Genomic DNA, 10,803 nt, shown 5'->3' with positions numbered 1-10,803 from the left:
ACAACAATGACTTTCATCACCATCATCATATGGACACTCCTCATCTGCTCAGGGTAGGAAGGGGTTGAAATGTTAAGTAAGAATTATATATGAAGTGAAAATGAATTATTTTGTTTAAAACAAGAAACATTATATTTAGAAATAATACTTCAGGATCTAATCAATATTTTTCTTCCTCATGTGTAATTTGATTTTTAATTTTCAGAGTCCAGGGGGCAGGTTACTGTAACTCAGAATCCAGGAGTGAAATCAATTCTTCCTGGACAGACAGTCACTGTGAGCTGTAAGACCAGTCCTGCAGTGAACATATATGATTCTAAGCACAGACTAACCTGGTACTAACAAAAAGCTGGTGAAATTCCTAAACTCCTCATCTATGCAGCAACTACCCGACAGACTGGGGTCCCAGAGGGTTTCAGTGGCAGTGGATCTGGGACTGACTTCACTCTGACCATCACAGGATTCCAGGCTGAAGATGCAGCAGATTATTACTGTACAGGTTTACACTACCTCAACAGTAACTGGCTGTTCACACAATGTTACACACCCGTACAAAAACCTCCCTCAGCTGGACTGCACTGCTGCAGCTGGAACCTACTGCAGGTGCTGAGGGTGAAGGCAAAGACACAGGACACAGCCTGTGGAGGAGCTCAGCTGCGCACAAACACTATGAATGACATTAAGTTAGTTGTATTTAATTTATATAACTTCATTTTAATTTATTTTTGTATTGTTAATGTTTATCTTGAAATTAAATCTTGTTTATGTAATCATTAATGTTCACTTCAATGTTTTCTTTTTAGTTGCAGACTGAGAGAGAGGGGGAACCCAGAAATAAAAAGGTGTTTCATGCTGTAGACTTCACCTTTCATTCTACTATTGTAGAAATTGTTGACTTGGCTCTAACTCACCCAGCTATTCTGTTTGCTCACAGCACTAATTCCTCATTGATTCTTCTTTTCAATTACAACCTCTTCTGGCAGTGTAGAGGAAATAAAGACAGGACAGTACACAAAACAAGCCAATTCACTCTGAGCTGTTTCAGTTCCCAATATCCCTGGAGTGAACAGCTTCAAAACAAAACATACTGATACAGTCCAAAATTTTTTCAAATCTCACTCAGTCTGTCTGCTGGCTCTCCTGATGTTACCTGCTGTTCAAGGCATTTCTGAAGAATCTTCCCTCTTCTCCCTGTCTGCAGATTACCAGTTCCTGGTGTCATACCCTCACCTCACTAACACCTGTTGTGATCACTGGACTGGTCAGGTGGAAAAGGTAAACAGGTCATGTCAGTTCCCAGAGCTACTGAGACTGGATCTGCTACTAGATCTCCATCTACACGTCCTGCCCTCTCCCACGGCCAAAGGCAATGGATTCACAGTCATTCCAAGGCCAATCCTCCCTCCATCTGAAGGAAAAAACTGGCAAGATTGGAGAAACCGGGAGCCTTTCAGCCTCGATCCTGGGAATTTCACCAGATGAGTCTCCTGCTCCACTCCTTCTTACAGCACAGGTCCAAGAGTGCAGCTCAGTCCCTTATCTCTGGTGTTGGGAACAAGGACAAGATTTGTATTGTGACGCTTTATACCAACTTCATGCTCAGCACCACTCAGAAAAAAAACAATATTTAAAGAAACACACAACATCAGTGTTATGTTCTTTTTAATTGCATTAAAAAAAATGTGTCACATTTATTGAAAATGGAATCCCATAAATTTGGCAGCCTAATATGCACTCTTCAGTCACAGAGTGAGGAAAAATAATATATATAATACCAAAAAAAAACACGATCAAGAAACGACCATTCATAATCGAGTATGTAACTGTTTCTGAAGCGCAGAAAAGAAGACTGGGAGAAGCAATCTGAAAACTGAGGTTCACTCAAGTCATTGTAATAATGTATTATACGCATGATAATGTAATTTGCATTTCATTTGGTTTTGAGTCTGTCAGATCCATTTAACTAGTGAATGGTAGAGAAGCCTCTATTTCAAGCTAGACACGTAGACTAATGAAGATATTTTACTTGAAGTTTACAGATTCATATTTAATTTGAATTATACACATGCTGTGTGGCTTGCCTGGCTCATGAAAGAAAATGTACTGTGCAAAAGACTGTTCAGCGGTTATATGTAATCAACAATAAAATACATTGTTGTGCTTGCGGTTTCTCCTGTATTTCATAAAATGGGGAGGGGGTGTAAACCCAACCTGTATTTCTCCGGATTGCAGTCACTCTCCCACTGAGGGCGGCAGGTGCAGAGAGGGGCTTTTCAGAGCTCAAGTTTATTAAAACACACCTGTCAGCCCTGGCACAAGAGTATCTCAGTGGACTGTCCATCATGGGCATCAATCACACTGTGCGTCAACTACTACTGTGTGAAGTAATTGAAGTAATTGATGATGATCTCACTTCCCTTGTTATTGAGTGCACTTAATTCACTTAATTCTTATTTATTTACATATTTATTTGTACAATTTCTTTCTACAAAAGTCTCAATGCAGTTATTAATAATTTCTATTTTGCTATTATTTTGAAGTAACAGAGATAATGTTTTTTGTAATGTATTGTTATTAATTACCTAATTATGTACTATCACTTTCAATGTTAAAATACATTTGCTTTGTGAAATTAGTGCTTCTTGTTCTTGTTTTTTAACATATGTATTATATTTTATTTAAGGCTGGTTGACAAGGTTTTCTATTAAATTGTTGTAAATTGTAAAATACGTTTGGAATGGGAGCTGATAATCGTAGTGTATGTGCAAATCGTGATCTGGAAGGGCCCCTTTCAAAGATCCTGCCTAGGGCCCCCAGAAAGCCAGAGCTCTGCTTGCCAGGATAGGATCTGACTCCCCTGCAAACCTGTACTGGATAAAAGGTTATAGAACGCATTGATGGATGTTAATAGTTATTACTTTGTCAACAATAAAATTCTTTAGTCACACCAATAGAGTTACTTGAATTGAAATTCAAGTGTTTTTTTTCTTTAAATCAAGAGAGTTGCATATGTGTCTGACTGATTTTTAACCCACGGAGCAGTGTTTACCTGGGTGTTTCTAGTATCAACCTAGACAGCACTTTGTGTGTGAGTGTTTCTAAAATAAACCCAAATAGCACTTTGTGTCTGAATGTTTCTAATGTAAACCCAGAGAGTAATGAGTGTTTCTAGTGTAAACACACTGGGTTTAAATTGTAATATTTAGACAGGACAGGCCACAGCAATGGTCATCCTGAGGTCAGAAACACCATTTGACTTTAATGATGTTCGTCAATTTGAGATGTATTTTTTTAAATATTAGGGAGCTCTTTAATTGACGTACTCCTGTATTACTGAGGGCAAGGAACAAGGTAGGGAAAAGCAAAGTTGAAGTATTTTTCAAGAAACCCTGGGATTTTTAATGACAACAGAGAGTCAGGACCTCGGTTTTACATCTCACCCAAAGGGCAGCACCTGTTTACAGTATAATGTCCCCGTCATTATACTGGGGCATTAGGACCCACATGGGCCACAGGGTGAGCACCTCCTGCTGGCCCCACTAACACCTCTTCCAGCAGCACCCTTGGTTTTTCCCAGGAGGTCTCCCATCAAGGTACTGACCAGGCTCACACCTACTTAGCTTCAGTGGGCTGCCAGCTGGGATTTGCAGAGTGATATGGCCTGTCTTGTTATCACTCCTGAACATTCATTATAAAATCCATTAAAATAGAAGCTGTCTTAAATATTTCCATTAGATTAATTCATTTTCAGTAAAAACAAAACTTTTGTGTCACCAGAGAGCACTCTCCACAAGTGCATGAAAATAAGTGTTCAGTTCCCCATTCTCCAGCCCCATGTATTAAACACAAATACTGTACTTCCTTGAACACAGTGTGGAATGTTTCTTGGGAACACACACAAATTACAGGGCATTTTGACAATTCTATCAATGGAAAAATTAATATAGACAACACCTGACCTGTGGGTAATAGCTCCATTGTCTTGAGAATGCAGATAAAAAACCTGATGTGTCTGAACACACAGAGCCAAGTGCTGCTCTCCACATTCCACTTAATTCCAGCTGTGTTGAGTGGAATAAGGGCTCAGCTGATTGTGTCTCATCCTCTGTTCCTCATAAAGCTGCTCTCTGTCTAGTCCTGCTGTCCTGGGAATGTTTATGCTAAACTGCTCATCTTGCTCTGACACAACACACGGCACGAAGCCTGTTTCCAGCATTGACTGACTGAACCCAGGAAGACAATTTGCATTGAAAATACACTTTGCATAGACAGCACATGCTTCAGTGGTCTGGGAGTGTTTATAGCCCTGTGAGTTTAACACTTCCAGACTGAGAGCTGCCCTTCATGGCAACAGAACCCACAGCAACAATGACTTTCATCACCATCTTCATCTGGACACTCCTCATATTTGCACAGGGTAGGAATGGGTTTATAAGCATTTTATTTTAAGTCAAAATAATTTGTGTAAACCATGAAATATTTTAAATAATAAATTACTCTATGAAGTGTTTTAATTATTTTGTTTCATCATACACTGTTTGATGTTTTATTTTCAGAATCCAGTGGACAGGTTACTGTGACTCAGACTCCAGCAGTAAAGACTGTTCTCCCTGGACAGACAGTCACTGTGAGCTGTAAGACCAGTTCAGCTCCATTTAATAACAATGATCTAAACTGGTTCCAACAGAAACCTAGTGAAGCTCCAAAACTCCTGATTTATTGGGCAACTAACCATCCAACTGGGATCCCAGAGCGATTCAGTGGCAGTGGGTCTGGGACTGACTTCACTCTGACCATCACAGGAGTCCAGGCTGAAGATGCTGGAGATTATTACTGCCAAACTAAACACTCCATTGACAGTGCCCTTGTGTACACTTTCGGTGGCGGCACCAGACTGAGCGTTGGAAGTAAGTTATCTCTCTTTCCGTCTTCTCGCAATATTTTCATAATGTGTTGATCTGATTTTTTTTTAATTTATTATGAAAAATTAGAATCCACAGGATTTTGTCTAATACAGATTTCTAAATTCTAAACCAGAACTTTTGGAGGCAACAGAACAGGTCATAGCGAGCATGAAGCGTAAAAATGGCAGCAGTTAATCAGAGGGATTTTTGTCACAGAAATTGCAACGTTGATGCTCATGTTATGAGATTGTATTTTTACAGTGTTGTGTTGAGAAGTGCGATTCGGGAGCGGGGTGTCAGCTCGGTTAGTCTCAGCCTAGCTGGGCTGCTGCGGTGCTCCTCTACAGTGCGGGATACTTTACAGGCTTCATCTCGTGAATCCTGAGTGTCCATTTATTATGTTTGCTTTATAGTATGAATGCTTCTATTGTAGGCTACAATGTGAAATGTGCATTAATCCTGCTGATATTGGAGATACAGAGTCGGTGTCAAAAGCGCACAGCGGAACGTTTCCACTTCCCATGGTCTGGAACCCGATTGAGACTCTGTTGGGTTCAGACTCCGCCGGTCCAAGTGAGACAAGTCATGCCTTAATGTAGCCGCTGACTCGGGTCCATTTCAGGCGGAGAAGAGCTGACAGGCGCTGCACGCCGGTGGCTGACAGAACCCGAACTGCAGACTTCTCAAAACCGAATTCATATTCATGATATACAGTATATGTACTCGAGTTATCGCTGTTCAATTACTGTTTATTAACGTCAACTTTTTAAATCTTTCTTTTAATCATAAAAAACATCATAGTGCAATGTGTACAGATAGTCGAAGTGTTGAGGTAGATCAGTGTTTTTTCAACGTTCAATGTAGTGATTCTATTACAATTTAGGGGCAAAACATAACTGGATCTGTTTTTTTTTAAATGATTGAATAATCATATTTTACGTGGTTTTATGTCTCACTAAATAATCTGTGCTGTAGGGTTCATACAATAATCGCATTTGGAGAAGAAAATATACCAATCGTAGTTAGTATATTAATCTTCCAGAATGCTTGATTTCAAGAAATGTCATTAATATATTAATACTTTATATATGAAAGTAGGCATAATTATTTCTTCTCCAGGTGAATACACTCGCGAATTTCACACGTACTTTTTTTCGTGTCTTGTACTTATAAAGCCTCAGTACCCGCCGGTGCTGATGGGTCCTGCAGACGGTGAAAAGTTCTGTAGCGTTTTGCAGGTTCTTTTTCAGAACTAAAGAACAGTGGAGACGCGATTAACCAAGCACTGGCCTTATTTTACAACCACACCAAAACCAAACACAGGATCTACACACACATGAGGAGACTGACGAACACGTACACACAGTTAGGGTGGTAATTACCTAACAACACACTCTACTTTTACAGGACTACACAGGGCACTAGAATTACTAGGACATTATTTACACAGGCAGGGTCAGCCGCTGGTCATCGTGCTGACCCTCAGACTCTTCCCGGCTACCACTCCCAGCATGCCCAGCGGTACTACGAGCGCCTAGGGGCGCTTCCTCCTCACCACCAGGCGAGGGCGTTACACTGCCCCCACCTGAAGCGTCTGGCGTTGACTTTTTTCAGTTAAAAAGTAACTGATTTCTCTGTCTGCTACAGATAGACAGTGACACAAACTGGTGTTTTCTGTGAAATCTCAGTTTAGTCTTTTCCTTGCCTATACAGTATGTTTTGGAGGATATATAAAAAGGAAGCTTTTGACCAGCACCCCTTCTAAGCAGAAAATCTTTTCTCTGTTGCAGATCATCCATGATGCTGACCCACATGTGACTTACAGCACCCTGTCATACCAGAAGAAACCAGCTTCACAGAGAAAACCTGCAGCTCTTTGTCAGCCTGAGTTTTTGGGCTTTGACAATTCTCTGTACTCATTATAATGAATAGACACTCCTTACAATAAATAGATAGAGGACTGTGTCCACAGGAGACAACTGACTTCACTGGATTAAAATATTAGTCTTTCTTACTGCAGAAGCTTAATAATAATCAAACATATATTTCCCAGCTATAGCAAGTGCTAGTAGACTGTTAAACTACAGCAAAACACATGGATCAAGATAGAATAAATGTAATAAAGATTACAGTTATGCATACAAAAAGGATTATTTTCATATCAGCAAAAGTTAAATTGTAGTGTAAGATATTGGAGATCACTTGCATTGTTATTTAGTAATAAAACGTGTAGGGTTAAAAGTGAATATACACATTTAGCTGACTCGATCTATGATGCCTAAATCATTTTAAGAGATTGTAAATGAAAAGTATATTCTATCTTCTGAAATGGTATATTTTAAATAAAAATGATCAGCAAACTGTTTTGGTGATCTCTACACTTCATTTTGCCCTGGAAAGAAGATTTATTGCTATCGTTATTTTATTGGATGTAATTTAATCCTACTTAATGAAACTGAAAATCCAGATTTTGTCAACAAAAAATATACGATATTATTTACTAACATTCAGTATACACTAAAGTTATCAGGTTGACTGAATAATCTTGTTTTCTGAAACAGCCCCCAGTATGAGGTTTCATTCCACTGCTAATTTCTTAATTTATTTAATTACAAAGAAGACAGGCATGAAAATAGACTGACTATGCTTATCTTGCTCTGTCACAACACACAGGACCAAGCCTGTGTTTCCAGTACTGACTGGCTAGAAGTGTTGTTGAACCCAGGAAGACAATTTGCATAGAAGAGACAGTTTGCATTGGCAGCACATGCTTCAGTGCTCTGGGACTGTTTATAGCCCTGTGAGTTTAACACTTCATGACTGAGAGCTGCCCTTCATGGCAACAGAGCCCACAACAACAATGACTTTCATCACCATCATCATATGGACACTCCTCATCTGCTCAGGGTAGGAAGGGGTTGAAATGTTAAGTAAGAATTATATATGAAGTGAAAATGAATTATTTTGTTTAAAACAAGAAACATTATATTTAGAAATAATACTTCAGGATCTAATCAATATTTTTCTTCCTCATGTGTAATTTGATTTTTAATTTTCAGAGTCCAGGGGGCAGGTTACTGTAACTCAGAATCCAGGAGTGAAATCAATTCTTCCTGGACAGACAGTCACTGTGAGCTGTAAGACCAGTCCTGCAGTGAACATATATGATTCTAAGCACAGACTAACCTGGTACTAACAAAAAGCTGGTGAAATTCCTAAACTCCTCATCTATGCAGCAACTACCCGACAGACTGGGGTCCCAGAGGGTTTCAGTGGCAGTGGATCTGGGACTGACTTCACTCTGACCATCACAGGATTCCAGGCTGAAGATGCAGCAGATTATTACTGTACAGGTTTACACTACCTCAACAGTAACTGGCTGTTCACACAATGTTACACACCCGTACAAAAACCTCCCTCAGCTGGACTGCACTGCTGCAGCTGGAACCTACTGCAGGTGCTGAGGGTGAAGGCAAAGACACAGGACACAGCCTGTGGAGGAGCTCAGCTGCGCACAAACACTATGAATGACATTAAGTTAGTTGTATTTAATTTATATAACTTCATTTTAATTTATTTTTGTATTGTTAATGTTTATCTTGAAATTAAATCTTGTTTATGTAATCATTAATGTTCACTTCAATGTTTTCTTTTTAGTTGCAGACTGAGAGAGAGGGGGAACCCAGAAATAAAAAGGTGTTTCATGCTGTAGACCAGGCTCACACCTACTTAGCTTCAGTGGGCTGCCAGCTGGGATTTGCAGAGTGATATGGCCTGTCTTGTTATCACTCCTGAACATTCATTATAAAATCCATTAAAATAGAAGCTGTCTTAAATATTTCCATTAGATTAATTCATTTTCAGTAAAAACAAAACTTTTGTGTCACCAGAGAGCACTCTCCACAAGTGCATGAAAATAAGTGTTCAGTTCCCCATTCTCCAGCCCCATGTATTAAACACAAATACTGTACTTCCTTGAACACAGTGTGGAATGTTTCTTGGGAACACACACAAATTACAGGGCATTTTGACAATTCTATCAATGGAAAAATTAATATAGACAACACCTGACCTGTGGGTAATAGCTCCATTGTCTTGAGAATGCAGATAAAAAACCTGATGTGTCTGAACACACAGAGCCAAGTGCTGCTCTCCACATTCCACTTAATTCCAGCTGTGTTGAGTGGAATAAGGGCTCAGCTGATTGTGTCTCATCCTCTGTTCCTCATAAAGCTGCTCTCTGTCTAGTCCTGCTGTTTTGGGAATGTTTATGCTAAACTGCTCATCTTGCTCTGACACAACACACGGCACGAAGCCTGTTTCCAGCATTGACTGACTGAACCCAGGAAGACAATTTGCATTGAAAATACACTTTGCATAGACAGCACATGCTTCAGTGGTCTGGGAGTGTTTATAGCCCTGTGAGTTTAACACTTCCAGACTGAGAGCTGCCCTTCATGGCAACAGAACCCACAGCAACAATGACTTTCATCACCATCTTCATCTGGACACTCCTCATATTTGCACAGGGTAGGAATGGGTTTATAAGCATTTTATTTTAAGTCAAAATAATTTGTGTAAACCATGAAATATTTTAAATAATAAATTACTCTATGAAGTGTTTTAATTATTTTGTTTCATCATACACTGTTTGATGTTTTATTTTCAGAATCCAGTGGACAGGTTACTGTGACTCAGACTCCAGCAGTAAAGACTGTTCTCCCTGGACAGACAGTCACTGTGAGCTGTAAGACCAGTTCAGCTCCATTTAATAACAATGATCTAAACTGGTTCCAACAGAAACCTAGTGAAGCTCCAAAACTCCTGATTTATTGGGCAACTAACCATCCAACTGGGATCCCAGAGCGATTCAGTGGCAGTGGGTCTGGGACTGACTTCACTCTGACCATCACAGGAGTCCAGGCTGAAGATGCTGGAGATTATTACTGCCAAACTAAACACTCCATTGACAGTGCCCTTGTGTACACTTTCGGTGGCGGCACCAGACTGAGCGTTGGAAGTAAGTTATCTCTCTTTCCGTCTTCTCGCAATATTTTCATAATGTGTTGATCTGATTTTTTTTTAATTTATTATGAAAAATTAGAATCCACAGGATTTTGTCTAATACAGATTTCTAAATTCTAAACCAGAACTTTTGGAGGCAACAGAACAGGTCATAGCGAGCATGAAGCGTAAAAATGGCAGCAGTTAATCAGAGGGATTTTTGTCACAGAAATTGCAACGTTGATGCTCATGTTATGAGATTGTATTTTTACAGTGTTGTGTTGAGAAGTGCGATTCGGGAGCGGGGTGTCAGCTCGGTTAGTCTCAGCCTAGCTGGGCTGCTGCGGTGCTCCTCTACAGTGCGGGATACTTTACAGGCTTCATCTCGTGAATCCTGAGTGTCCATTTATTATGTTTGCTTTATAGTATGAATGCTTCTATTGTAGGCTACAATGTGAAATGTGCATTAATCCTGCTGATATTGGAGATACAGAGTCGGTGTCAAAAGCGCACAGCGGAACGTTTCCACTTCCCATGGTCTGGAACCCGATTGAGACTCTGTTGGGTTCAGACTCCGCCGGTCCAAGTGAGACAAGTCATGCCTTAATGTAGCCGCTGACTCGGGTCCATTTCAGGCGGAGAAGAGCTGACAGGCGCTGCACGCCGGTGGCTGACAGAACCCGAACTGCAGACTTCTCAAAACCGAATTCATATTCATGATATACAGTATATGTACTCGAGTTATCGCTGTTCAATTACTGTTTATTAACGTCAACTTTTTAAATCTTTCTTTTAATCATAAAAAACATCATAGTGCAATGTGTACAGATAGTCGAAGTGTTGAGGTAGATCAGTGTTTTTTCAACGTTCAATGTAGTGATTCTATTACAATTTA

The 10,803-nt window shown here is 39.9% G+C and overlaps 1 long non-coding RNA gene across 1 annotated transcript; it reads left to right on the top strand.

Moving 5' to 3' along the window:
- The first annotated feature begins 6,700 nt into the window (after positions 1–6,700).
- LOC138224142 (uncharacterized) lies at positions 6,701–8,531 on the top strand. Its single transcript, XR_011182493.1, has 2 exons — positions 6,701–7,811; positions 7,964–8,531. It is a non-coding gene; the product is annotated as an uncharacterized lncRNA (long non-coding RNA).
- Positions 8,532–10,803: the final 2,272 nt, after the last annotated feature.

The sequence above is a fragment of the Lepisosteus oculatus genome, chromosome 18, assembly GCF_040954835.1.
Source record: "Lepisosteus oculatus isolate fLepOcu1 chromosome 18, fLepOcu1.hap2, whole genome shotgun sequence".
NCBI lineage: Eukaryota > Metazoa > Chordata > Actinopteri > Semionotiformes > Lepisosteidae > Lepisosteus > Lepisosteus oculatus.
The sequence above is the reverse complement of the archived record's forward strand: the minus strand, read 5'-3'. Positions and strand labels throughout refer to the sequence as shown.